The 17,637-nt window shown below is 40.2% G+C and overlaps 1 pseudogene; it reads right to left on the bottom strand.

The window, feature by feature from the left end:
* Positions 1-4,587: 4,587 nt before the first annotated feature.
* Positions 4,588-5,524, bottom strand: LOC128060901 (olfactory receptor 9G4-like; annotated as a pseudogene).
* Positions 5,525-17,637: the final 12,113 nt, after the last annotated feature.

The raw sequence follows: 17,637 nt of genomic DNA, 5'->3' as shown, positions 1-17,637 counted from the left end.
TGAGTCAGTGATGCCATCCAACCATCTCATCCTCTGTCATCCCCTTCTCCTCCTGCCTTCAAGCATTCCCAGCATTGGAGTCTTTTCAAATGAGTCAGTTCTTCCCATCAGATGGCCAAAGTATTGGAGTTTCAGCTTCAGCATCAGACCTTCTGATGAATACCTTGGAAAAGTAAATGTTCTCAAAGCCCTTGGAGAAGCCAGGTGAGAGGTGAGGAGGGTGATCTTTAGGCAGCCATGGAGTAGATCACACCTAATAGGTTATTTACAATATTTCTGTCGTCCATCTTCAATACCAAGCCAAGTTGGTCTGACCCTCTTATTTCAAATCCCACACCCTTGCTTAGTGTTCCTGTGTCATATTAAACACAGAGTTAGCCATACTAAACTCAGAGTTCCGTTGTCCTTGGTCTCACGCTCTCAGGATCCATTCCTATATATATTCTCCAGACTCTTGCCAACCTCAATTAGTGATGTCCTGCAATTATTAGCAGATCGGATTTGGCCTTTCACTGTCTGGGCTATGTGGGTTTTGAAGTTTCACACCAAACACAGAGGAAAAGGAGGATGATGGGGTTGAGTGTAAGGGAGGCTTGTTTCTGCATGTGTTCAACCCTCCAGGTACAATCATAAACAAGACAGTGCTGTGAAAGTTCTTATCTCTAGATAAAGGGGGAAATTATTGGTTTTTGAAATGAGACTTAAGGACTTGAGATGAAAATTCTCAGATTTTTACTTTTCTGCCCAAATGCCCCTATCCCCTGCCTCAGAACCTCACTCCTTTCTGGTCATATTCTTATCTTTCCTTAAATACCAAACGAATTTATTTGGGGAGGTAACTCTGCACTGCTGCAATATGGTCATAGCATCTTTCCTCAAATGTAGTTTCCCAAGGACCAGAGGAAGTGAGAGATTTCTTCAAATCCATAGTTTATGCTTGCTGCCACCTGTCTGTTTTATCAGTTGGTTAGTTTCAGGTTTAAACTGCAGCGGAAGCCAACTCCCCCCATGATGTTTATAGTCTCCATCTGAAAGCTTCTCTGCTACAGGAAGTGACACCTCGGTGCTTTGTTTCCACCTAGCTTTCACTCCATGATGCCCCTGGTGATCACTCAAGTCTGATACTACTGCAGGGGCTTCTCAGGTGGTGCTAGTGGTAAAGAACCCACCTGCCAGGGCAGGAGACATAAGAGACATGGGTTCAATCCCTGGGTCAGGAAGATCCACTGGAGAAGGGCACGGTAAACCACTGCAGGATGCTATATGTTACCACTGTGCCATTTCCCACCAGGATGAGTTTAAATGTTTAATCTCCAAATATGTGAACAATTCAATTATATTTGAATGTTTGTCTCCTGAGACTGCTCTAACACCAATATCAGTTATGAACCTGGCAGGTAGTGGAAGGTCACACAAACTGGTTAATTTGGTGAGGGTTTAATAAAGGTATTAATATAAAAGAATGTCTAAGGCTTGCATAATTTCCAGACTAATGTGATAAATCGAGAACTAATAACTTCTGAGAGCTGTTACCTCCTCTGTTCCTGGAGGAATCAATATATGAAAAGAAAGAGGCTATGAGCACTGAAGGGGAATCTTTGAAATGGGCCATCCAGCAGGATCTATGGTTTAGGTCCAGGGATGAAGCTAGCTATGACATTTTTGCAAGAAAGGAGGCTGGGAAAAAACACTCTGACCCTATTCTCTTCCCTTCTAGCCACAACCACTGGCTAAACACACTAAGTACGCAGAGAACAAATGAGCCCACAGATGCAGTTAGTACAGCAGAGCATCCTGGAGCAGAGATGAGATTAAAAGGATGGAGCATGGGTTTGGAAGAACAGAGGAAAGGTATTCAACTTGTAACAAAGGCAGCAATGGAGACAAAGACATGGAGAACAGATTTGGGATAGAAGGCGTGGAAGGAGACCATGGGCCGAACGGAAGGAGTAGCCTGGGAACACGCATATTACCATATGTAAAACAGATAGCCGGTGGGAATGTGCTGTGTGGCTCAGGGGCCCAAAGTGGGGCTCTGTGACAAACCTAGAGATGTGGGGTGGGCTGGGAAGTGGAAGGGCGGTTCAGGAGAGAGAGACACATATATATATCTACAGCTGATTCATGTTGCTGTATGGCAGAAACCAACACAATACTGGAAAGAAACTCTCCCTCAACTAAAAATAGATAAATTAAAATGTTTACAAAATAATATTAATGAACATGTGACTTTAATATGCACATGATTTTAATAACATATGCATATATATGTATGTTCTGGACATATATATATATATATATATATATGGTATGCATATGTATACACATAAGTTTAATTTGGCTTCTACATAACTAAAGAAAAATGAGAATGAAAATTCTCACTAGGAAAACTTAGTCTCAGAAAAAAAATTCTCTATCTTCAGTTCAGTCACTCAGTTATGTCCAACTCTTTGTGACCCCATGGACTGCAGCACACCAGGCTTCTGTATCCATCACCAAGTCCTGGAGCTTCCTCAAACTCTATGTAAAACTCATCGAGTCAGTGATGCCATCCAACCATCTCAACCTCTGTCATCCCCTTCTCCATCTTACTAATTCCCAATTTCTCAAAAAACAGTTTTATTTAATTGCCATTAAATACTAAGGGTTTGCAGGAATCTATAATCCTGGGGGTGCAGAAACTGATTTAAATGATTCTGAGATAGGCATTCTAGTCTTTCTAATTCTATTATTTTCCTCTATTTCTCTGCATTTATCACTGAGGAAGACTTTCTTATCTCTCCTTGCTATTCTTTGGAACTCTGCATTCAAATGGGCATATCTTTCCTTTTCTCCTTTGCTTTTAGCTTCTCTTCTTTCCCCAGCCATTTGTGAGGCCTCGTCAGACAACCATTTTGCTTTTTTGCATTTCTTTTTCTTGGGGATGGTCTTGATCCCTGCCTCCTGTACAATGTCATGAACCTCCATCCATAGTTCTTCAGGCACTCTGTCTACCAGATCTAATCCCTTGAATCTATTTTTCACCATCACTGTATAATCATAAGAGGTTTGATTTAGGTCAGACCTGAATTGTCTAGTTGTTTTTCCTACTTTCTTCAATTTAAGTCTGAATTTGGCAATAAGGAGTTCATGATCTGAGCCACAGTCAGCTGCTGGTCTTGTTTTTTTGACTGTATAGAGCTTCTCCCTCTTTGGCTGCAAGGAATATAATCAATCTGATTTTGGTATTGATCATATGGTGATGTCCATGTGTAGAGTCTTCTCTTGTGTTGTTGGAAGAGAGTGTTTGCTATGACCAGAGCGTTCTCTTGGTAAAACTCTACTAGCCTTTGCCCTGCTTCATTCTGTACTCCAAGGCCAAATTTGCTTGTTACTCCAGGTATTTCTTGACTTCGTACTTTTGCATTCCAGTCCCCTATAACGAAAAGGGCATCTTTTTTGGGTGTTAGTTCTAGAACATCTTCTAGGTCTTCATAGAACTGTTCAACTTCAGCTTCTTGAGCATCACTGATCAGGGCACAGATTTGGATTACTGTAATATTGAGTGGTTTGCCTTGGAAACAGAGATCATTCTGTCATTTTTGAAATTGAATTCAAGTACTGCATTTGGGGCTTTTTTGTTGAGTATGATGGCCACTCCATTTCTTCTAAGGGATTCCTGCCCACAGTAGTAGATAATGGTCATCTGAGTTAAGTTCACCCGTTCCAGTCCATCTTAGTTCGCTGATTCCTAGAATGTCGATGTTCACTCTTGTCATCTCCTGTTTGATCACTTCCAATTTGCCTTGATTCATGGACCTAGCATTTCATCTACATCAATTTAATATTTTGCCAAATATTTGACCTTATATTAAATTAATGTAGAATACATAAATTTTACAAAGACAAATTTACAATGATATTGTCTATGTACTCATTTAGAGCTCTTGAATAAATATGCTGGAATTACTTGCTAAAAATAAACGTGTATAAAATCTTGAGTCAATTTCCAAAAATTTAGCCACTCCAAATATTTTACCCACAGAATGAACTTTGGGCACTAAGTTTCAAAATCAAATTTTATACAAAAATCCATCAAACTCCTTTTTGTCTTTAAGACTTTCCAAAGATAATCAGGCAGATAAATGTTATGGAAAATATAGTATCAGTAAGAAGCATAGTAAGTTTCCCACAGTGGCTCAGTGGTAAAGAATCCACTTGCAGTTTAGGAGATGTGGGTCTGATACCTGGGTCGGGAAGATCCCCTGCAAATCACTCTAACATTCTCGTCTGGAGAAACCCAAGGACAGAGGATCCTGGCAGGCTACAGTCCATGGAGTTGCAACAGTCCAGCATGATTAAGCATCTAAACCACAACTACAGGATCAAGCATACTACAGTATCTTAAAACATCAAACATACTAATATCGTATATTTAAAATCATTTAATCACGAAAAGGGAGTAATAAAAACATATGGTTTAATCAGTGTTCCTTCTTTTAAGTATAACATGCTGCATTTACTTGAAATATGGTAATGTTTATAAACAAGTTAATAAGCCAATAACCTAGAAAATGCAACGAGAACATTCTGCAGAAAAGATAACCTTCATCTCTGAGGTCTTATGGTCTTTGCTGCTTTCCAGAAGGCCTCTTTGACGTCTTTGTTTTGCACGCTATAGATGAGAGGGTTGAGCAGTGGGTTGATCACAGTGTAGAACAGGGCAGCCATTTTGTCTCTTTTCAGGGAGTAGGTGGAACTTGGCCTTGAGTACACGAAGAGCAAGGATCCATAGAAGAGCATGACCGAGACCAGGTGTGAGGCGCAGGTGGAGAAGGCCTTGCGCCTTCCCGAAGCCGTGTGGATCCTCAGAATAGCGAGAAGGATGTGGAAATAGGAAATGATGATGACAAGAATGCTCAAGAGGACTGTGAAACCCACGAAACCCAGGAGGACCTCCTCATAGACCTTGGTGTCTGTACACGACATCTTCACCAGCGGTGGTGCATCACAGAAGAAGTGGTCGATGATATTTTTGCCACAGAAACTCAGGCGAAAAGTGTTGGCAGTATGGGCTATGGCATTCAAGAGGCCTCCTACATAGGAGCCAGCAACGAGTCTGGTACAGAGAAGGGGACATAGAACTCGAATAAAGTAGCGGGTTACAGATTGCCATGTGGCGGTCGTACGCCATGGCTGCTAGGAGAAAGCACTCAGTGTAGGCTACAATGCAAGAAAAGAACAGCTGGGCTCCACATTCAGCCAGGGAAAAGTGCTTATCTTCTGAGACACAAGTCGCCAGGATTCTGGGAGTGTACACAGAGGTGTACCAGAAATCCAAGAAAGACAGATTGCCAATGAAAAAATACATAGGTGTGTGAAGGTGGGAATCAATACGAATTAAGATAACCAGGGTCATGTTCCCTGACAAGGTAACCAGATAGACAGTCAGAAATACTCCAAATAGTATTAGTTGCCACTGGGGGTCTGTTGAGAGACCCAGTAAGATGAATTCAGTCAGGATGGTGCGGTTCCCAATATCCATGTCCACTAGGAGAAAGCTTGATAAGATAATGAGAAAAAATTGCTGATTTTTCTTTTGGAATAAAGAAATAGAGGTATCAATTAACTCAACAACTGCTAGGAGGCATATTAATCCCTTACAATATCCATAAAATACCGCATCTTCAATCTATCACTTGGGAAGACCACTAGAATTGGGGAAAATAATTGACTTCAGAGTTAAGGCTTGCACTTGCTATTTGCTTAATGCAGGGTTAGTATCTGAGTCTCATCAAATGAATGAACAAAATGATGACACTGACAGGTTGATTGATTGAGTTAAGCAGATACACAGGAAAAGGTCAGCCAAATGTCTGGTACATGATGAGAGGTCAAAACTTTGAGTATTCTGCATGTATTATTGGGAATCTATGTGTCTAGCATGATCTGATAGTTCAACAAATATCAGTACACTGTACTGCTCCTGTCACTATTAGCACACATAGAAATATGCACTCACACACACACACACACGTTTCACCTTGTTTGGACAGTGTCCTAAATCCTATACTTAACCCACTTAATACTTTCCACAGTTTTTAAGATACTATTATAATCTTCCTGTAGTTTAAGAAATGTTTCCAAGGATCTAGATCTGATCAACAGCAGAGATAGTATTTGAACCTAGAATTTTCTGTACCAAGACCTCATGTTCTCAATTGTGAAGCCATTGACCTCTCTTATAAGTAAATATACTTTTATCTTCTTCTTCCAGCTAAGGCAATCCTATAATTCTCTAACAACTTGAATTTCTTTGCCTTCAAACTGAGAAAAGTATTCTGCACTTTTCTCTAGTTCATGTGAGATTTATATATATAGTTGAAGCATATTTGGATTCAGTAAGGTTGAATATTACAAAGAATCAACTTTTTGGTGTCAAAGCTCCATTGAAAATCACGACTCCTTCCAGGTGTATACCTTGAACTTCCAGAGCTCTCGGAGATTGGACTTGCGTCTCTTACATCTCCTGTATTGACAGGCAGATTCTCAACCACTAGCTCCACCTGCAAAGCCCCCAGTAGAGGCAGTGAGAGCAAGCTAAAACTAAGAGAGCTGTGATTTACTTTAATTTTAAAATATTAATCTTTGAGGCAAACCAGAGACAATTCTATATCTAGAATGCAAATCTGAATTTTCTACCTCAAGATATATTGGTTCCACTTGTTACTTAGTGAAGCAGCTTAATCTTTCAATAACTTGTTATCCTAACCTTTCCAGTGTAGCTGAGGGTTCAGAGAGGATGTGACTTGACTGATGACATGATGGTAAAAGCAACTTTGGAGTCCTGAAAGCCATTCCATTTCTTTTAAGCATATAATGGATTTCTTCTCATTAATACCCAAAGCACAGATGCTTTAGCCATATATCCTAGGTTCTGTAAACTTGTTTTAACTTAAATTTTTATAATCCGCCCTCTTACCACTTCTCTTCATCTATTAGAACTTCAACCAAAGTGTATTGGTTACATGATTGATTCCCATACATCCTGGGAGCTTCACAGTTATAGTGCCATTGTTATTCAGTTGTACAATACAACTTTCTAAATATACTCAAACTTTATAGAATTATCTTGGGTGGAGTTTTTGGCTATTATATTCAGTTCAGTCTCTCAGTCGTGTCCAATTCTTTGTGACCCCATGGACTGCAGCATGCCAGGCCTCCTTGTCCATCACCAACTCTCAGAGTTTACTCAAACTCATGTCCATAGAGTCAGTGATGCCATACAACCATCTCATCCTCTGTCATCCCCTTCTCCTCCTGCCTTCAATCTTTCCCAGCATCACAGTCTTTTCAAATGAGTCAGTTCTTCAACATCAGGTGGTCAAAGTACGAAGTTTCAGCTTCAGCATCAGTCCTTCCAATGAATACTCAGGACTGATTTCCTCTAGAATGGACTGGTTGGGTTTCCTTGCAGTCCACGGGACTCTCAGGAGTCTTCTCTAACACCACAGTTCAAAAGCATCAATTCTTTGGTACTCAGTTTTCTTTACATTGATAATGTATAAAAGGGTGCATTATAGGTTCTTCTCTTTAGGTCCAGTGGCTAAGACTCCACTCTCCCAAAGCAAGAGGCCCAGGTTCAATGCCTGTTCAGGAAACTAGATCCCATGCGCTGCAACTAAGAGCTGGCATGCTGCGACTAACAGATGCTGCATGCACAACGAGCAGCAGAGACGTCTTGCAATGGAACTGAGACTCGATGCAGCCAAAAAATTAATAAACATAAATATTAAAAGAAGAAAAAGTAACACAATGCAAAAAGTAAATGAATAAGAAGGCTATAGACATATCTCAATAGTTACTATAAATTTTCTCTGCTACTTTATCACTTGACTAAAGAATAGAAAATATCTGAGACTTATTAAGCTCATTAAAAGAAGTTTACCTCAGAGTACAGTTCATTTACAATGTTGTGTTAGTTTCAGATGTACAGTAAAGAAAATTCATTATATGTATCTCCACTCTTCCTTAGACTCCTTTCCCATAGGCCGTTGTAGAGAATTGACTAGGGTTTCCTGTGCTATACAACATGTTCTTATTATTTATAGATTTTATGTGTAGCGTGGTGTGCATGCATGCTCAGTCCTGTCCAGTTCTCTGTGACCCTATGAACTATAGCCCACCAGATTCCTCTGTCCGTGGAATTTTCAGCAAGAATACTGCACTGGCTTGCCATTTCCTCCTTCAAGGGATCTTCCCGACCCAGGGATCAAACCCAAGTCTCTTACATCTCCTGCACTGGCAGGAGGGTTCTTTACCACTAGCAGCACCTGGGAAGCGCTGAGATCCATCCATGAGGCTGCAAATGCTTTTATTTTATTATTTTTAGGACTGAATAATATTCTACATGTGCCACCATAAACGTAATATTCATTTTTCATAGAATATAATTTGGGAACAAAACTAAAATATCTGCACAGACCAATTACTACTCTTCTATGACTGCCCTCTAAAGAGGAATATAATTGAAAAACAAAAAAGTTCTGGTCTATGCCGAAAGTGTTCCCAGAAGAAAGATATTTATATGATCCTGTAAAATGAATCCAGTTCTGGCCCCTTGTCAAGGGTAATGTGAGAGAGGAGAGGATTTTCATGACAAGAAAAAACATATATCAGATCCTTAATATGAGAGTCTGGTGAGCTAAGAAACTAAGAATGGTTAACTTGGACCCTGTGGGAGAGGGAGAGGGTGGGATGATTTGGGAGAATGGCATTGAAACATGTATAATACCATATAAGAAATGAAACGCCAGTCCAGGTTCAATGCATGATACAGGATGCTTGGGGCTGGTGCACTGGGATGACCCAGAGGGATGGTATGGGGAGGGAGGTGGAAGGGAGGTTCAAGATGGGGAACACGTGTACACCCATGGCAGATTCTTGTTGATGTGTGGCAAAACCAATACAATATTGTAAAGTAATTAGCCTCCAATTAAAATAAATAAATTTATATTAAAAAAAGAAAGAGGTGGAGAGAGGAATCAGGAATGAGTCAGAAGAGTTATCCATTCACTAAGCTTTAAAGTAAAGTAAATGTCACTCAATCGTGTCCGACTCTTTGTGACCCCATGGACTGTAGCCTACCAGGTTCCTCCATCCATGGGATTTTCCAGGCAAGAATACTGGAGTGGGTTGCCGTTTCCTTCTCTAGAAGATCATCCCAACCCAGGGATCGAACCCAGGTCTCCCGCGTTGTAGACAGACGCTTTACCATCTGAACCACCGGGTAAATCTGTTCATTAAGCTTACTGGAAGCCATATTGGGAATTGGGGTCTTGAAACCAACACAAATGGGAACACTGCCATCATGAGGAAGTAACATGGTCGGATATATATTTTCAAGGTTCATTTTGACTGCAAATCAGAGAATGAACTGAAAGAGAGGAAAAGTTCCCTCTAAACAGAAATTTCTCTGAAATCCTTAGTTCTTTATTCCCTGCTGAGGCTACCCTCCGATAAAGGTAGGAAAGAGGCACTCAGAAGTCTTGGGAAAATTACTACAGCTTGCATAAACTGGGAACTTACGGTAACAAACAAACTCAACGACTCTCGGTTTCAATTCCTCTTCTAACCAGGAATTGTATTTATATAGCAATTTAACCTCCGAAGACTAGGAAAGTCTTAAAGAAAAGATCTTTTCAAGTCATTAGTTAACAGTGGAAGCATCTTTTCTGTATTTTTACACAAGAAGCTCCAAAATCTTGGAAAGAGTGAATAAATAAATTTGGTGAAATTTTTAGAACATTCTGTTAAAAGACCAAATCATGTAGTCATCATTCTGAGATCACAGATTAATCATATTATACATTGTGCATGTGTGCAGTGTGCTAAGTCACTTCAGTCTGGCTCTTTGCGATGCTATGGACTGTAGCCCACCAAATGAACTCTCTAATGGGCTTCCCTGCTGGTTCAGATAGTAAAGAACTCACCTTCAATGTGGGAGACCCGGAGTCAGTCTCCAAAATAGAGAGGTAAATTAATCACAAACCAATAATCTATGTGATTAATGTTTTCAAATTACTTTTTTTTTTTTTTAACATTTCATGAAATCAAGAGGAGATGCTCGTATTCTATCCTTTGATCTGGAACGATCTTGTGGTTTGCACTGACAAATGGTTTGCCACATTGTCAGCACCATATAGCTATTAAGCACGGATCTCAAGAAACACTGGGCTTCCCTAGCGGCTCAGACAGTAAAGCATCCACCTGCTATGCAGGAGACCCAGGTCCGATCCCTTGGTCAGGAAGATCCCCTGGAGAAGGGAAGGCTACCCACTCCATCATTCTTGCCTGAAGAGTTCCATGGACAGAAGAGCCTGGCAAGCTACAGTCCATGGGGTCACAGAGAGTCAGACATGACTAAGCAACTAACACACATACAAGAAACATTACCTGCTTCTATTCTCACTTTTGAAATTCTGACTCCACAATATAAATAAGTCTCAGTTAGACTGCTGAAAGATGAGACATCTGGTTACATTCTCTTTTGGACCTCCTTTCCTACAGCAAACTGAACCCCCATCATATGAGCGAGTCCATTCTTCCTCACCTAGCCCTCGCTAACATAACAGCTGAGCAGAGACCATCAGCAAGCCTAGCTGGGAACAGACAGGGCTGGCATAGTCAGCCTTACATAGCTGCACAGTTGGAATGGCACCTAAGTTCAAATCCTGCTTGGGTCCCTTGATGGGTCTGTAATCGTGAGCAAGTCTTTTAACAACCTCCAACCTACACTTTCTCATGTTTAAGAAATGAGAAAAATATCAGTGATATGTACATAAAAATGTCACCAGAAAATATCATACAGTAACAGCTATTTTCATTCCGAGAAAAATGAGTAATGCTTGACTTATCTTTTTTTTTTAATTTTTACTTTATTTTACTTTACAATACTGTATTGGTTTTGCCATACATTGACATGAATCCACCATGGGTGTACATGAGTTCCCAAACATGACACCCCACCCCCACCTCCCATGCCATATCATCTCTCTGGATCATCCCCGTGCACCAGCCCCAAGCATCCTGTATCCTGCATCAAACATAGGCTGGTGATTCGTTTCTTACCTAATAGTATACATGTTTCAATGCCATTCTCCCAAATCATCCCACCCTCTCCCTCTCTCTCAGAGTCCAAAAGTCTGCTCTACACATCTGTGTCTTTTTTGCTCTCTTGCATACAGGGTCATCATTGCCATCTTTCTAAATTCCATATATATGTGTTAGTATACTGTATTGGTGTTTTTCTTTCTGGCTTACTTCACTCTGTATAATCGGCTCCAGTTTCATCCATCTCATTAGAACTGATTCAAATGTATACAGCTGACCTCAAGAAAAAACAAGGTGGCTAATTCCCACAAGGAAACCATTTAAGCCAGAATAGTGGTGTCCCCCATAATCTTTCTAAAACCCAGAAAAGTTATATATATATATATATATATATATATATATATATATATATATATATATATGTTTGCCTACTCACATGCACTCAGCAAAGGATTGGCAGGCTTTGAAATGCACATTTTAGTGCCTTGAATTGATAGGGGCAGAGCCTGATGCTAATCACCTATGTGTGTGTCTGTATGTGTTTTTTTCCTTTTTGTTTCTTTTTTATGGAGGTAGAGCTAATTTGCAATAGTGTGTTAGTTTCAAGTGTATAGCACAGTGATTCAGTTATCTTTCTGCCTATATTTCAAGGTTATTACAAGACATTGTTTCCTGTTCTGTACAATGAATCCTTTTGCTTACCTATTAGGACTATAGGATCAAGAGATACAAACATGTGTGCTTTTAAGAATGCCAGTGTCCTCCCTGGAGCACAATTTCACCTCAGGAAAAATTAGTTGATCTTTTTCCAGCATTCAGTTCCTAAGATACCATTTATCAACATCCCTTATAGAATCTATTATAAAGATAAGAGTAGAAATGTTGTCTACAACATCATGTATGAGAACAGATTAGAGTTAGTCCTCAGTCATGTTCGACTCTTTTGTGACCCCATGGACAGTAGCCCACCAGGTTCCTCTGCTCATGGAATTCTCCAGGCAAGAATAACTAGAATGGGTTGCCATTCCCTTCTCCAGAAGAACAGATTAACAATCCTTAAATATGCATGTAGTTTTGGATACGTGGGCCATTCTCACCATCTGGATTGAAGAGAGATGCGATGCACCACAGAAGGGCACTCTTCTTTTCACTTTAAGATTCTCACATTCTTGTTTCCCTAAAAATCAATCATGTGAGCTTGTTTATTCTAATTGCCACTTCCTGGTTCTTTAGCTGACTTGGATTAAATTTGTGGACTCGTGGATCTCTTTGAGAACACATTAAAAGGACTATTGTCTTCTTCCCAGCATCCAAAATTCCCTGTGTTTAAATAAACAATAACTGGGAGCTGACTGTGGCTCAGACCATGAGGTCCTTATTGCCAAATTCAGACTTCAACTGAAGAAAGTAGGGAAAACCACTAGACCATTCAGGTATGAGCTGAATCAAATGTCTTATGATTATACAGTGGAAATGACAAATAGATTCAAGGGATTCGATCTGATAGACAGAGTAGCTGAAGAACTATGGGCAGAGGTTTGTGACATTGTACAGGCGGCAGTGATCAAGACCATCCGCAAGAAAAAGAAATGCAAAAAGATAAAATAGTTGTCTGAGGAGGCCTTACAAACAGCTGAGAAAAGAAGAGAAGCAAAAGGCAATGGGGAAAAGAAAATATATTCCCATGTGAATGCAGAGTTCCAAAGAATAGCAAGGAGAGATAAGAAAGCCTTCCTCAGTAACCAATGCAAAAAAATAGAGGAAAACAATAGAATGGGAAAGACTAGAGATCTCTTCAAGAAAATTAGAGATACCAAGGGAATATTTCATGCAAAGATGGTCACATAAAGGACAGAAATGATATGGACCTAACAGAATCAGAAGATACCAAGAAGAGGTGGCAAGAATACACAGAACTGCACAAAAAAGATCTTCATGACCCAGATAATCACGATGGTGTGATCACTCACCTAGAGCCAGACATCATGGAATGTGAAGTTAAATGGGCCTTAGGAAACATTGGTATGAACAAAGCTAGTGGAGGTGATGGAATTCCAGTTGAGCTATTTCAAATCTTGAAAGATGATGCTGTGAAAGTGCTGCACTCATTATGCTAGGAAATTTGGAAAACTCAGCAGTGGCCACATAACTGGAAAAGGTCAGTTTTCATTCCAATCCCTAAGAAAGGCAATGCCAATGGAAGTTCAAACTATCACCCAATTGCACTCATCTCACAATGCTATCAAAGTATTGCTCACAATTTTCCAAGCCAGGCTTCAACAGTACATGAACTGTGAAGTTCCAGATGTTCAAATTGGATTTAGAAAAGGCATAGGAAACAGAGATCAAAATGCCAACATCCCCTGGATCATCAAAAAAGCAAGAGAGTTCCAGAAAAACATCTACTTTTGCTTTATTGACTATGCCAAAGCCTTTGACTCTGTGGATCACAACAAACTGTAAAAAAAATTCTTAAAGAGATGGGAATACCATACCAATTCACCTGCTTCTTGAGAAATCTGTATGCAGGTCAAGAAAGTAACAGTTAGAACTGAAAATGAAAAAAAAAAAAGACTGGTTTCAAACTGGGAAAGGAGTATGTCAAGGATGTATATTGTTACTCTGCTTATTCAACAAATATGCAGAGTATATCATGTGAAATGCTGGAATGAATGAAGTGCACATGGGAATCAAGATTGCTGGGGAAATATCAGTAACCTCAGGTATGCAGATGACACCACCCTTATGGCAGAAAGAGAAGAACTAAAGCACCTCTTGATGAAAGTGAAACGGGAGAGTGAAAAGCTGGCTTAGAACTCAACATTCAGAAAACTGAAATAATGGCCATCCCTTCATGGCAAATAGATGGGGAAACAATGGAATCAATGAGAGACTGTTTTTTTGTGGTGGAGGCAGGGCTCCAAATTCACTGCAGACAGTGACTGCAGCCATGAAATTGAAAGACACTTGCTTCTTTGAAGAAAAGCTATGGCCAACCTGGATAGCAAGCTAAAAAGCAGAGACATTACTTTGCCAACAAAAGTCCATAGAGTCAAAGCTATGGTTTTTCCAGTAGTCATGTATGGATGTGAGAGTTGGAATATAAAGAAAGCCAAGCCCTGAAGAACTGATGCCTTTGAACTGTGGTGTTGGAGAAGACTCTTGAGAGTCCCTTGGACTGCAAGGAGACCCAACCAGTCCCTCCTAAAGGAAATTAGTCTTGAATATTCCTTGGAAGGACTGATATTGAAGCTGAAACTCTAATACTTTGGCTACTTTATGTGAAAAACTGACTGATTGGAAAAGACCCTTGTGCTGGGAAAGATTGAAGGCAGGAGAAGGGGAAGACAGAGGATGAGATGGTTGGATGGCATCACCGATTTTATGGATACAAGTTTGAGCAAGCTTCAGGAGTTGGTGATGGATGGGGAAGCCTAGCGTGCTGCAGTCCATGAGGTCTCAGAGAGTCAGACACAACCAAGAGACTGAATTGAACTGAAACAATCAAAAGTTTTGAGAGAAGACAAATCACTAGATATCTATTCATTGATTCAGTAGTTATGATTCTTAGATTAAAAACAACTCCTGAAAGATTCCTAAGTTCTTTGCAATGCTAATATTCTATAATCATGAGATGAGTGATAAATACTTTGAACTTCACATGTTTACAGCTGAATCCCTAGCCCTCACTCCCCCAAACAGATTGAACTGCTCATTTCTCTTATTATTAGTAAATTTTACTGAAGCCACACATTTGGAATCAACCTACTCTCCTTCTCTCCTGCCTCCTGTTAAAAATTCCAAGGAATCCTCATGTTCCTGCCTTCAAAACATTCCCTGAATCTGAGCCCTTCTCATCACCTCCACTGGTGGAATCTTGGTCAAACTACTACAATTTTTGCCAAAAATATTGCAAAATCCTTCAAACTGGTCTACACATTTGTTCCTCTATAGTTTATTTTCAATGTATCAGTCAGTATTGTTGTTTGCAAAAATAAGGGAATTCATGTAACTCTTGTTCTTAAAAAAGAAAAAAAAAAACCTACAAATTTACTAATTTATGTAAAGTTAAAGTCTGCGCAGTGACCCGAATGTCCTTCACAAGCAGACCCTCCATTACCTGCAGATCCTCACCTTCTAAGACTCAGTCCTCCTTTATTGCTGTTTCTTAATAGCAGCCCCGGCCCAGCATCAGATATATTGGATCTATCTGTTCCTCGGTGTGAGCACTATTCCCCAGATGTTTGCAAGACTCACTCTCTCACCTTCTTTAAGTTTCTATCAAATGACACTTTCTGGCATTTCTGCTCATCCTCATCAGTCTATTTTAAATTTTATATTCCCTTCCCATCAACAATCCCCATCCTTCTTATTCTGCTCGGATCCTGCCCTTTTTCCCCAGACATAAGATTCTGACGCAGGGAAAGACTGAAAGCCAAAAGGTAAAGGGGACGGCAGAGGTTGAAATGGCTAGATAGCATCATTGGCTCAATGGACATGGATTTGAGCAAACTCCGGAGACGGGGGGACCTGGGAGTCTGGAGTGCTGCAGTCAACGTGGTCACTTACTGTCAGAGTCAGTCAGTGACTGGACAACAACTGCAGTCCTCTCCTTTTGCTTAAGTTTGTCATCTGTCTTTCTTCACCAGAATGTAACAACACAGGTCAGAAAGACTTTTCTGTTTTGTTTACTGCTGTACTCCAAAGTATAGAACAGTTCTTGGCATCTGATTGGTGCTTAATAAATATTTCTAAAATTAATTAATGAGTAATTACCTTTAAAATTTAAAGGTGTCTCCTTTCTAACCTTGCTCAGACTCCCCAGGACACATCTTCCCTCAAGTGGTCAGTGTATTATGTCACTAATGAAAAGGAAGAGTAAATAAAGAGAAGATTCATAACCACCAAGATGGACTAAAATAATTTCTGAATTTGAGATAAATTGCAATTAAAAAGTGAATAAAATAAGCAACAAAGAAAACGTCAGAGTCAGTCCTGTTGAGCCTCCCATATACAAGGACTTCATATGTTGTGTGATCCCTGAAGCAGCTCTGTCCCTTTCTCCCTTCACTGGAGCACTTAAAATTTGAGGGAAGAATGCATTTTTCTAGGACCAGAAAATGAGGACCAAGAAGGAAAATATCACACACTAGCCATTTAAAGAGCACAGCATTTTCAGAACCACTAGAGTCAAAAAAGCATGTCTTTTTTTATTTTTTGCCTCTTATTTTCTCTACTGTGTATGTGAATATATGATGACCTAGCATAGCTACCAGACTGAATTAGAACTCTAAATGAGGGTTACATATAACATGAACAAAACTCTAGTTAGAAGATTGTGTGTGTGTGTTTGGCATGAGAATGACCCTTTGAGAGCCAGGCCAGATGCTGTCTGAGGTCACAGAAAAGCCAGACCACTTACCTGCCCCTGACCCTAGTTTCTTACCCTTGATCAGGAAGGACACTCCTGGAAGTGACACCCTCTTCCCTCTCCTCTGATGCTTTGGGGAACTTTGTTAGATCTAATATAAGTGTTTCCTCAATAGTCCTTTGGGACCTCTTCCACAGAGCATCCAAGAAATATATGCCTCCCTCTCCAAAGACACAATTGGAGCTCCTTTGGAGCATGGGGATAATATATGAGTTAGGATATGGTAAATGAGGAGCATTTCATTAAAAGTCCACTCTCAGAATGATTATGTCAAATGTAATCATACCTGTGTGTGATTGTGTGTGGGAGCTTCCCAGGTGGCACCAGGGTAAAGAACCTGTCTGCCAATGCAGGAGACCTAGGAGGCCCAGTTTCAATCCCTGGGTTGGGAAGATTGCCTGGAGAGGGGCATGGCAGCCCACAGTCTTCTTACCTGGAGCATCGCATGGACAGAGGAGCCTGGCAGGCTATGGTCCATAGGGTTGCAGAGTTGGACACGACTGAATTGACTTAACACACACAGCATGTGTGTGATAAAAAGAAAAAAACAAACAAACAAAAAAAAAACCTCTCCAAATTATACTAACTGGACTTTTCTAGATGTTATCATGTGATTCATAGTGTTTTTCCCTCTCTTATGTCTCACTGTCTGTCCAGGCTACACTTCCTTGCCTCATTCATCAGGAAACACTATCCATTCTTGAGGCCGTGGCTTGGATCGCAACCCTCTAAAATTCATATATTGAAGATGTAACCTCCAGTAATTTCAAATGTGACTGAATTTGGAGACAGAGCCTTTATAAAGGAAATTCAGTTAAACTGAGATGGTTAGAATGAAACTTAATGCAATCTGACTGGTATCTTTATAAAGAAAAAAAACAAAAATGGAAACAGGAAAAGAGATACCAGGGATGCTTTTGCATGCGCAGACACACACACACACACACACACACACACAAAGATCCAAGTCAGGAGAAAGTAAGAAAGTCACCAAGTGCCAGCAAAGGAAAAAGATGTCAGAACAAGTCAGCCATGCTGGCTCACTGATCTTGGCCTTTCAGCCTCCGGAGCTGGGAGAAATACATTTCAATTGTTTTTGACAGGCAGTCTCTGGT

The sequence above is a fragment of the Budorcas taxicolor genome, chromosome 15, assembly GCF_023091745.1.
Source record: "Budorcas taxicolor isolate Tak-1 chromosome 15, Takin1.1, whole genome shotgun sequence".
NCBI lineage: Eukaryota > Metazoa > Chordata > Mammalia > Artiodactyla > Bovidae > Budorcas > Budorcas taxicolor.
The sequence above is the reverse complement of the archived record's forward strand: the minus strand, read 5'-3'. Positions and strand labels throughout refer to the sequence as shown.